Source organism: Callorhinus ursinus, unplaced genomic scaffold (assembly GCF_003265705.2).
Source record: "Callorhinus ursinus isolate GAN/ISIS: 27379988/994484 unplaced genomic scaffold, GSC_fseal_2.0 scaffold13, whole genome shotgun sequence".
In the NCBI taxonomy this organism is placed as follows: Eukaryota; Metazoa; Chordata; class Mammalia; order Carnivora; family Otariidae; genus Callorhinus; species Callorhinus ursinus.
In genome coordinates, this window is record NW_027397075.1 from 20,343,230 (window position 1) to 20,355,794 (window position 12,565).

Consider the following 12,565-nt stretch of genomic DNA (forward strand, 5'->3'; position numbering starts at 1 on the left):
TCTCTCTCTCTCTCTCTCTCTCTCTTTCTCTTTTTCTCTCTTTCTCTCTCTCTCTCTCTCTCTCTCTTTCCCTCTTTCCTTTCTTTCCTTTCTTTCCTTTCTTTCCTTCTTCTTTTTGTCAGCCAGTCTGAATTGGATTTCTTGGTTCATACAACATAAAAAATCCTAACTGCTTTATCTGGGGGGCTGAGCAGGGCTAGTGCCATGCAGTGGCCAAAAAAGCTAATATAATTTCAGGTTGCATCATTGCAAGGATAGTATCAACATCCAGGGATTGAAGGCGTGCATCCATTGCAGTGTGTCTAGAGTTTCTCGCTGAGAGTGACCAGGATGAGAAGAATTTTGTAACCACATTATATGAGAAGTAGTTGATAGAAATGGAGATGTTTCATCACAGGGTGAAGACTTTGTGAAGGACAAGCAGACACATGATCAGTTTTCAGATATTTGAAGGACTTGTGCAGGAAGGGAGTAGACCCCTCATGACAAGAGGAGGAGGGGTCAGGCCGTGGGACCTGGGATTAGAGGGAGACGCATTTCAGCCGGGATATTAGGGTGAACAGTTTAGAATTCAGGTGCCCATAAATGGACCATTCAGTTTGGAAGAGTTGTAAGTTCCCCGTCTTTGGAAGTTTTCACATAGTAGGTGGCCATCTGCTGGATTTTTTAGAAAGAATTCTGTATCAGGTGGGAGGGTGGTCCAGATGAGCTTCACTGCCCCTTCTGGCTGAGATTCTGAGTTCTAGAACCCTCCCAAACCTCTGCAGTTTCAATCACAAACTACAGAAACAAACCAGCTCAACTCTACTTGTCTGTGGCTTCGATTGTGATTATATTCTGGACAACGTGTGCCCTTTTCATCCTCTGCCTGGCTCTAACAGAACATCCTGAGGGACAATTACAGCTTCCATAGCTCGTCTTTTTTTTTCTGTGGCTTAGGAGGTGGTGGAATAAGCTAAGTGAGGAGCAGGTACCTCACAAAGTGGTATCACATACATAAGCAGGGATATAGGTGCCCATCTATACATGTGGATGCTTTCCTATGTATTTGAAAGTACGTATTTCTAATCAGTTGCATGATATTTTTTTAATTGCGGTAGTTAGTTGTAAATCTCTAAATAGTAGGAGGTTTTTACACTTGAAAAAAGCCTAGGTTTCTCACTTTGCTTGGGAAATTGGAAGCCCTCGTGACAGGGGACCCATGTCCCCAAAGCAAGAATAGCAGGGCTGGGTGGCAGTGACCTTTTTCAACCCGGCCCCTCCTCTCCATCCCAGTGGACTTGTAAGTCCGTGCTCCCGCCCTAAATACTGCTTTCCACCCTACTGGGCACTCTGCTGACAGTTACCACGTTGGCCTTTGTGAGTAGGAGAGTTTTTAAAACATGAAGACATTCTGCTTCTCAGATGCAAAGAATGTAGAGGGAGAAAAAGCAAACACTTCATTCTTGCTCATGAGTTTGCTACAAAAGTATAATGTTTCAGTGTTTTAAATTCATACAAAATGTGGATTATTCACTCTTAGAGAAGGATGAATGGAATAGTCTGCAGATTTACAGGAATATAACATCTGGGTAAAACCTAAGTTCCTTTTCTCATTAGTTTCCCTGTTAATCAGTTTCTCATTAATATGCTCAAAGTTGGATATTCTTCGGCATCTCCAGGGCAAGCATCTGACTCCCTTTCTGCTGAATAGTGCTTTCCAAAGTACGTTCCCTGGAGATAATTGTCCCAATGATATGGTATGAAAAAAGGATCCTTGGGGCGCCTGGGTGGCTCAGTTGGTTAAGCGACTGCCTTCGGCTCAGGTCATGATCCTGGAGTCCCGGGATCGAGTCCCGCATCAGGCTCCCCGCTAAGCGGGGAGCCTGCTTCTCCCCCTAACCCTCCTCCCTCTCATGTACTCTCTCTCTCATATTCTCACTCTCTCAAATAAATAAATCTTTAAAAACAAAAAAAAAAAAGAAAAAAGGATCCTCATCAAATGAATCCAGGCAAAGCTAGGTTAAATAAAATAGCCTCAGGTCAGTTTGCAGAAAATCAACTACTGATTGCCAATTCATTAAAAGTCAGTTCACCAAATTCCAATTCCACAAAAGACCCATTTGCCAGATATGCCAAATTTACGAGTTGTGATTTAGCAGCTTTTTCCAAAATGTTCAGTCTGGATCACTGATATTGAAAGATGCTTTTCTGAGTATTAACTAACCTTGAGATGCTTCCTGAGACATCAGTAAAAAAAATTCTGGATGGTTGGCAAAACAGGATTTGGTACTATTTGAAAAATTCCTATTTGAAAGGCAATTTTTCTGTCTCAGGGTTTGGCACTTCATACGTTAGGATTGTTTCAGCTGTATTTGGTTTCTTTTCCATGCTTTTCAAACGTAATTTTCTTTTGGTTTTTAATTTAAGCGTTTGTAATGTTCTTTCACTGATTCCTAAATAACTTATTAGCTTTAATTTTGCATTTCAATCAATTTAGAATTCAAATTAGATTTAGATTAATTAATTTGATATTTGAGGGATGCTTTTGAATTTATGTTTAATTTAAATGTTAGTTGCTAGAGATACTAAATTCAGGCTGACAGGCCACCAAAAGAATTGTGGAAAAGAAAAAATGCTTGACATTTTAAACAAAGTTAAAAATGATGTTCAGAAACATCCAATAGAAACCAGAGTCAGCCTAAACAATCTCATTCCTAGAAAATTATCCATTTATATTAATTTGTTTTACTAACTTCTTCCCTGTTGTGTATTCTTTCGCCACTTGTGCGTTCCTGTCAAAGCTTTGAAAACATTCCTCTTACAAGTCAGAAATCTGGGTAGGAAAAAGGTGAGAGTTGGTAAATTTATGAAAATCAGCAAAAAATTAGTGAACTTGATCTTTCAGTGAATTGACCTGCTTTCTTTCAAATGAAGTGAGACTGGTTTCTTTGCTGCAGAACTTCTCAGAGCTTTTAGTAAACTAACCTACATTTCCAGTCTCCAGAAGAGGCAGATGGCGTTTCCCAGTTTGGGAAACCCGTAAAAGCCATGAGCCAGCCAAGAAGTTGTTACTTTGATAGCAACTCAGTGCCTCTGGGCTCTGTGTTTAAAAGTCCCATTAATTAGAGTTTTAAACTTTTTTTTCACCTTGTATCTCATTTTTAAAATCTAAAGCAACAGACTCCTGCTTCACTCCTCCCAACTTCTGGCCTGGCCTGCTTCTAAGCAGCAACTTCTAAAAACCTTTGTTTTCAGCCCTTCTGATAGTTTTTTTTTAATTTTTTTTTAAGATTGTATTTATTTATTTGAGAGAGAGCATGAGAGAGAGAGAAAATGAGAGGTCGGGGAGGGTCAGAGGGAGAAGCAAGACTCCCCACCGAGCAGGGAGCCCGATGAGAGACTCGATCCCAGGACCCTGGGATCATGACCTGAGCCGAAGGCAGTTGCTTAAACTGAGCCACCCAGGCGCCCCCTGATAGTTATTTTTATACCTCTAAATATCTTTTGATTTATGTGTCTTCTGTATCAACTACAGAAATCATCTACTAGCTCTAAGAAAAAGATCTAGCTTAGGCTATTCTTTTTTTTTTCTTCTCTTTTGATACTATTACCCTCATCTCCTGTTCCATTAAAAATGATGTTTATTTAGTTCTCTTAATGACTACCCATGAAACGTCAAACGATATCCTGGAATTTCTATTTCTTGTTTCATTGACATTAGGCAGTGTCCCTTGATCTCATACTATATTAGACATTTAGTTACTCTCCTTGATGGTGAGAATATAAAATTCTCACTTCAAAATCATGTTCAATGACAATTTTAAAATCCTGTTTCCCTGACTTCTAAGATCTGTTATTTCTAGTATTAGTTGGATTGGGGTTCCTTTGTCAATCACCCATTTTATATTTCTGTAAGTTTTTAGGCTCTGCTCTTTGATGTTCTGAAAGTTCACACTGATGTGTCTAGGCATAGGTATTTTCTCATTGATGCTAGACCTTTTTGTTTTAAGGACTCTTGTCTCCTTTATCTCTGGGGAAATTTTTCTTTTTTTTTTTTTCCTTTTTAATTTCATTCCCACTATTTTCTCTCCTTTTATTCTGAAAATCCTGGTAGTCAGATGTTAAACTTCTATTTATCCAATGTCTTGGGCCTTTTGCTTTATATTCTGCGAGTTGTCCTCGACTTTATCTTCCAGACCTTTAATAAAATTTTTCTATCTCAGCAAATTTTTGTTTTTTAAATTTACAAGGACTCTTTCTTGTTCTTGAATGGTTTCTTGTTCATAGCTCCCTACTTATTGGACACAACATCTTCTTGACTCTCTCTAAGGGTAATTCACCTTTAAAAATTCTCTTCCATTTTCTGAATGATCTTGGTTTCTTTTGAGTTCTTCCCCCCCACACACACACATTTATTCTGGTCTTTTTCTTGCTGCATACTTTTCTTGAATTTTAGTTGCTTCTTGGTTGTCCATTCATATTTTTTAACATCTTTATTGAGATATAATTCATATACAATATAATTTACCTGTTTAAGGTTCACAATTCAGGGCTTTTAATATATTCACAGAGTTGTGCATCGATCACCACAATCAACTTTAGAACATTTTAGTATCTCCTCCTAAGAAAACCCCATGCTCCTTACCTGTTAGCCCCCAACCCTCTCCCCAACCCCTCTGCCCTAGGCAACCACTGTCCATTCATATTTGAAAATAGGGGTTAGAAGGGCTGGCTTATTGGTCTGGGGGTTTCAAAATGGAAGTCCAGGGCGCCTGGGTGGCTCTGCTGGTTAAGCGTCTGACTCTTGATTTCTGCTCAGGTCATGATCTCGGGGTCCTGGGATCAAGCCCTGCATTGGGCTCCATGCTCAGCGTGAGTCTGCTTGTCCCTCTCTCTCTCTCTATGCTCCTCTCCCTGCTCGCGGTCTCTCTCTCTCTAATACATAAATAAATCTTAAAAAAAAAAAAAAAAAAAAAGGAAATCAGTAAGAAGACAATGGCTGGGAGGGAGGAAAAGGCAGAGGTTGAGACTGAGAAGGACCCAAGTCCCAGAAAGCCAAGCATGGGAATCAGGATCTCAGAGAGCCCTGAGAGGGGCTGGTGTTGCAGGTGAGTGGTCAGACCACTCCATATTGGTGAACTTCACTTCTGTATTCAGGACTCAGAGGAGGACATTCCACCCCAGGTGATGATGCAGCCCCACTGGGCTTTAGGTCTCATAAAGGGGGGGGCACTGCCATCTTGTCCACAGCTGTGCCTCGCACACAGTAGCTGGTATGTATTTTGTAGAGTAATTCAATGTCATGTGTTTATGTAATGGCTTACAGTTTGCAAAGCACTTTTGTATACTTTTATCTCATCCAAGTAGGGATGGGCGCTCAAGTGGATACACTATGGAGCTAATGAGGCTTCAATTGGAGGACCCCTCACGTACGTGAGTCCCTTCCAGGACCCTCTTCTCTATTCTGTATGTGTCAACTTTGAATCCTTTTTCTTAGAAACCCCCAAAACAAATTGTGTCATGTCAGGCATCAGAAAACCTGAACTTGGATCTTTCTGGATCACAGCAGAAGATATTAGTCTCTGTTGAGAACTATAAAAGCCATAGGATCGTAGTATTGGGTGCCTCATCCAAGGTCACACATCTAATATGTGGCAGACATTTCGTTCCTGATGGTTTCTCCTCTGGCTTGCCCTCCCCACCCCCTTAGGAAGATAATGTGGCTTCTGAGTGATGCCCAGGACACCAGCTTCGGGGAGCAGCACAGGACCTGGGGGGTTCGTGTTCCCCCTTAAGCTCCCAGGCTGCCTCTCTCACACCAAGCAAGCGAGAAAGGCCAGCAGCCCCCCTCCCCCACTGACAACATTTCACTTTTAGCTGCAAAATATCTTTGAAAGTATTTTCTCCGAACAAAAAGGAATACTGAATCCTCCTTTCCACTTCTGTTTCTGAATGAGACTTTTAATCTCCTGTTTCATGGTCTTAAAATAAAATGTAAGATCTAAAGGGAATGAAAAAAAAAAAAGTCAGAGATCATATTTTCAACTGCTAGCTAATTCGCTGATTCTCCCAGGTGGGAAAATCAGTGTCTGCTCTGCAGAGGTGAATCATGCATCCCATTGTGCAGTGCCACTGACTTTCTTCTTTGAAAATTAGCTTACCCTCCATGCTTCTCAACTTTGCAATGAAGTATATTTCATGCTTGCCTTTCCCCAGACACAAGCGTATGTGTTCTGAGTAGAAATCTGAGCTGCTGGTGCCTGGAGGAGATGCTCTCAGTCTGTTGGAGGATGGAACTGAATTCCCTGGAGATGGGCCAGACATCTCCCCAGGCCTCAGGTTTGAGGCTCTGAAGGCCTGCCGGCACCCAGGCGAGCGTGGAAACTTGGCTCTGGGAGGAGTTTCATTCTTACTAGACTCCTTTGTTCTGAAGCTTTCGATCCAGTAGCAATATGAGGGGACCAACTCTCTTGGGTATTAACATGGTATGATCAAAAAAGCAAAAGTTACAGAGACTTCCTTCCTTCCTTCCTTACCCCTCCATGCCCAGGCCCTCACCCCGGCCCCCAGGAGGACTGAAAATCACCTATACTCCATGCTGACCACTGCTCGTTGTAGCATTAGAATCCTTGCCCCAGGCCCTCTGCCAGCAACTTGGGCTCCTTTCCCATGACTTCCCCACAATCCGGGAACTGAAAACGGGATGCTACTGGAGACCTCTAGCGCCCTGCTCCATTGCTCTGGCTGGCCTCTTTTCTGATTGGTCAGTGACTGTACCATACTGCAGGTGATTAAAATAACCTTGACAAAATTTGACAATTTGGGAGTGTTGAAATGAATAACAAGCTCTTGTTTGATGCCCCAGCTCCTTGGCTGATCAGAAGCAAAGTTGTCCATTTAAATGTCAATTTTGAGGCTCCTCTCGGGGCACACTTGGCCTTCGGCTTGGCTTGGTTAAGGTGTCATTGACACCGATCACCATGAAGACACAAAGGGCACCCCTGGAGCGTTCCCTGCATCCAAGTCAGGACATTGTCATGAGCAGAGCCACCCGGTCGGCTGTAAGGGCCTGCATGGGGCCCCCCACTTCCTTATAAGAGCATGTGTACGAACTGAAGAATGTCTGCCACGAGCAAGGCCAGCTTCCATCTGTCAGCAGCTTGAGATGTTTAGGACGGTCCACTGACTGGAAACATGCACCATGGCGAGGTGCTCAGCAACAGATGGGACGTGTAAAATTTGACCGACTCAGAGCATTTGCACCTCTTAGGTGGCCCGTGGTTGAGCCCAGAGGTAACCTTCATAAACACAGACTCCTCTCTCAAGAAGAGGTCTTGCGCCCAGAACGTTCCCTGCAGCCGGCCCCCAAAGCTGCAGTGTGTGCGTGCCAGTGTAGGGCCAGGCAGGGGGCGGGGAAGCCCAGGGGCTGAGGGGAGGGAGCAGCCCGGTTATAGACCCAGCATCCCAGGAAGCCAGCCTCCCTTCCTCCTCAGCTCAGCGTAAGCCAGACTGTCCTCGTCCTGGACTGATTCCTAACTCTGGCGTCCACCCATCATCCTCTTAAATCTCCTGCTTGTGTTTATATCTAACCCAGATGGGGTCATTCTTGTTTTCTGGCCACAGAAGTATTTAAAACTACCCAAAGTGGCCAGAATTTTTTTTTCCTAATGGTATTTTCCCACTAGCTTGAGAGATTGCTGTGAGGGTCCCACCCTGCAGTGCAGGGGCCCCAGGTTTTGGCTGGAAGGAGCCTGGTCCCAGGGGTTCGGGTGCTGTGCTCCCCAGGCACCTCCCACATGACACATGGAGGATACAAACCACTGGGATTAGGGAACTGTCTATGCCAAATTGGGATCCACCTACAGCTATTTTCAGGGAGAGGGAAGAATGGAACAGGATGAAGAACTGAGGTCTGGGGACGTCTGGGTAGCTCAGTTGGTTAAGCGTCTGCCTTCGGCTCAGGTCATGATCCCGGGGTCCCTCTCTCTCTCTCTCTCACTCTCTCTCTCTCTCAAATAGATAGATAAAATCTTAAAAAAACAAAACAAACAAAAAAACCTGAGGTCTGTTACCTCCCCTGAAGGTTAATGTCGCAACTAGTTCTGTACTCGGTGAGTCTGTGGCGCGAGCTTTGTCTGTGGCATCCGCCATCTTACTCGGTGACATTCCTCCAACCCCGTGGGGCTCAAGGCCTTGCTCTGGTCTCCCTAGAGCCCTTTCTAGACCCACTCTTAGATCCTTCCGTCCCACTGGGGTCTTGACTGGCTTTCCCAAGGACACCTGTATTTTATTAGGAAACAAAGCCATAAGCTAACACAGTCTTATCACCAGGCACCGATGAGAACAATGGCCTGTGGGCCATCTTGAGCCTTGAAACCTATGCATGTAAATCTCTTGTGCTTGAAACCCACCTGGATGTTGACTTTTCTTGCCTCTCCAACTCTCGCTCAGAGCAGACTGAACATGATTACAGTGGCAAAGCAAGTGTTGGCTGCCCTCTTGATTCTTGCCCATGAACAGTGTAAATGCTGACAAGCCATGAGAGCAGAAAGATCAGGAGAGGGAGGGAGAAAGACTGTTCTAGCCACATTAAGATGGAATAAGACGCCTTAGCTTCCTGGATGGCATTTGAATTGCTCAGATGGATTCAGGACAGGGCATTGATGTCAGTGTTTTACCTGGTGATGCCGTACAATCCAGAGACTGCTTTGAAAGGTCTCCTGCCTTTCTAGATTATTCTTGAGGCCTTCCCAAGGCTGGGGTACTAGAATACAAAGCTTATGCAGAATTAAGGTCATGCCATATGGTACCAACCATGAAACAGAAGGAAGCCTACAGGGAAAAGGGGTTCATGTTTATTAGCCATCATCTCTGTGCCAGGCAGTGGTCAAAAAGCTTTAGACAGATTATCTCATTTGATACTTTACAATATCCTTGTCAACAGATATTATTATCCGTATCTTAGTGATGGGAAAACAGAAACTCAGAGAAATTAAGAAACATGTCCCGGGAGCCAGGTTGGGCACACTGGTGCGTCTAACTCTGAGTCTCATAAATTTTCTGCCATACTTCTTTTGAGAAAAGATGATAGATTTTAAAATAAAGTGAATAGCTTCCCTCGTTGATCTCTAACATCCCCCTGTCATGTAATTAATTGACAGGGCCCTTTTCCTGTAATGTGGGAATTTTCCCCCAGAAACTCCCCTCATGGGTTGTTCATTTGATGGATGGCCTGCCACACCTGTGTGCTTGCTATGCTACTGTCATTTAGCATAGGGCACGACAGCCCCATGTCCTGAAAGACCCTGTCAGTAGCCAAGGTAGGGCCTGGGTCTCAGTGCCATCAGGCTCTCCCGCCTTGGTCTCTTACGTACAGGCAGTGATTACGTAGCATGTTGGCCATCTTCCTAACTGGAAGATTACTCCAGTGGGGCCACTCCACACTGAAATGGTTGGGCTCCTAGGACGTCTGTTGTGATCTGCTTCCTAAATTTTCATCTTGCCAGCCTGCCTGTCCAGGGTTCTTCAGGGGCCGTTAAAGCCCCGTATCAGAGACAGACGTCCACTGCACGAAAGCCGTGTATGTGGCTGGTGTTGGGGCATACTTCCTACATGACTCCGAGAGTGAGCGCCTCCTTAAACCCCAGTCCCCATACACTTCACCTGCCTCACCCCAGTCCCAGCCCCGCTGCTGACATGGGAACTAAGACTCCAAGTTTGGAAACAGTGGAATTTTAAAAGGATGTGCTCTTCATTTTATTTATTTATTTTTAAAGATTTTATTTATTTGAGAGAGAGCATGAGCAGGGAGGAAGGGCAGAGAGGGAGAGGAAGAAGCCGACTCCCCGCTGAGCAGGGAGCCCAACATGGGACTCAGTCCCAGGACCCCAGGATCATGACCTGAGCCAAAGGCAGATGCTTAACCAACAGCCACCCAGGTACCCTGCTCTTCATTTTTATTTTTATTTTTATTTTTATTTTTTTATTATGTTCAGTTAGTAGTGTTCAACGATTCATTAGTTGCATATAACACCCAGTACTCATCACAACACATGCCCTCCTTAATACCCATCACCCAGTTACCCTGCTCTTCATTTTAGAATGAAGTTTACTGTCAAGGCTCTGGGACATCCTGCTCTGCCTTATTTAACCCACTGTTTCTCAAATTAGCTGGATCACAGAGCCCCGTCTTTCACTTACGAGCCTTTTCTTCCCCTGAACTGATACTATGCTCTGAGGACACAAGCGGGGGCGGGGAGGAGCCGGGGGCCAGCCACTTGGGCTGTGAACCTGCATCTGCCTCTCATCCCAGCTGCCTGACATGGCCACATTTCCTCATAAAAGAATGCTCCTCAGAGTCTCTGACATCCTCAGCCATGTTTTGTGATGCAATTAAGTAGATTTCTCTGACCTCTCACATACCCGGGGAAGGCTGCACTTGCACGTTTATGAGCTGTGGACGGACGTGCTATGGATGGATGTGCTGACAGCCCTCTGGGGATGGCTCGCTCCTGTCACCAGGTCGGGGAGTAAAAACCATCTATCTGGTGGGCAGCCAAGCACTCAAACACTGCCCCTGAGATTCTTGACAAAAACCCGTAACTCCCACTTAGTCATGAGAAGAACCCAAACTGAGGCATGTCGTACAGAATACTTGGCCAGTGCTCTTCAAGACTGTCAATGTCCAGGAAAGGTCAAGAAGCTGCCACCAACCAGAGGAGACCTGGAGATTAACGACTGAATGCAGTGTTGTCCCTGAATTGGATGCCCTGACAGAGTGAGGACATTGGCAGAGATGCTGGTAAAATCCATAGTCTGCAGGCTGTTTAATAGCCATACGCCAATGCTGGTCTCTTAGATTTCACAAACGTTTCCTGGTAATAGAAGATCTTGGCAGTGGGGGAGATTGGAGAAGGGTTTATGGGAACTCTGTATGATCTTTGCAACTCTTCTGTAAATCAAAAACTGTCCCCAAACTGTGTATTTAAAAAGGAAAGACTGCGATGCAGTAGCTTTGTCAAGGCAAATTTTGTCACAGCCTGGCCCGTGTAGTTGAAGGTGACAGAAATTGTCAGATAAATAGGAATGGATCACAGAAACTTCAAAGTGAGAAGATGGAGTGACCAAATGTTCTGGAATGATGATCTCCTTGTTATGAAGAACCTTCCCTGTGTCTCCAAGTGTCTGTCAGAAGCTTCCAGCTGACTCTCAGTTAAAGTCCATACTTTCCAGCAACATGTTATTCAATTAAGGAGGTGAAACTATAAACTTAACAAAAAGAATAGACACGTTCAACGAGTATTCCTTTATAGGATTCAAACTTACGTTGTTTATCTTAAAGGTGAAACAGCGATCAAAAGCATGCAGAGTTTATAGGGGGCAACTTATCATTATGATATTTAGCGTAACTTCTGAAGGTCAAAGTGACTCAAAACCTTTAGACCCTGAGGGCAAAGAATGACTAGATAGAAACTAGTTGAGTTACTGAACAAGACGGTCTTAAGTGCCTGTTAAAAACAAAATTGTATACTTGAGTCAGGTGTTTCTCTTATCCCCCCTTAAAAAAATAAAACCGCCATTAAATCAATGAGGAGCTTAAAACTGATGATGTCTTAGATTCCCAGAATAAGGCAGGAGTAGAATATGCTTTTCCAAACCCCAAAAACCCTGGGGTTCCTTGGAGCACACGTGGATTAAAGTGTTCTACCCTATTTACTGCCTGTTTGTTATGGGATGAATTCTCAGCCTGAAGGCTGCCAAGATTGTAGCTTTTAAATGGGGGGATGAGTGTGCAACACAGTTATTTACTGAGAGTGTCTGAATCCAGAGGGTCTCTCCATATAAAATGAGCCCCGGAGAGAGAGACCCAACCTCCTGACTGATCATTGAGCCAGGCATTAGGTTGGATGAGACCTACGGATCCTTTTCAGAGTCTTTGAATGTGGTAAGGATGCCCCAAACCTGTCCATTCATTAGAAAATATGCCTGAAAATCATGGCAGTCTGCATAGTTTGCAAAAGCCTTCCCTCCCTCTTGCAAGAAAGGCAGTGAGCTTTAGGAAACACATCTGGGGCACCTGGTTGATGCAGTCAGTTGAGCATCTGACTCTTGTTTTCCGCTCAGGTCGTGATCTCAGGGTTGTGAGATCAGGCCCTTCCTCAGGCTCCACGCTCAGCGTGGAGTCTATTTAAGATTCTCTCTGTCTCTCCCCCCCCCCCCCCCCCCCGCTCGCTCTCTCTCTCTCTCTCTCTCTCTCTCTCTCTCTCTCTCTCTCTAATAAATAAATATTCTTTAAAAAGGAAAGGAGGGGCACCTGGGTGGCTCAGTCATTAAGCGTCTGCCTTCGGCTCAGGTCATGATGGGATCAAGCCCAGCATTGGGCTCCCTGCTCCACAGGAAGCCTGCTTCTCCCTCTCCCACCCCCCCTGCTTGTGTTCCCATTCTGTGTCTCTCTCTGTCAAATAAATAAAATCTTAAAAAATAAAAGGAAAGGAAACTCATATCTCTCCCTGAGAGAAGAAACAAACTATTTCTTTAATATTGGCTTGGGTGATATTTGGCAAAGTTTCCAATTCAAAACTCC

General features: G+C 44.4%; 1 protein-coding gene across 8 annotated transcripts in view; it reads left to right on the forward strand.

The window, feature by feature from the left end:
• The window catches only part of SMYD3 (SET and MYND domain containing 3), a 698,417-nt gene that overhangs the window by 614,302 nt on the left and 71,550 nt on the right, over positions 1–12,565 (forward strand). The window lies entirely within an intron of this gene.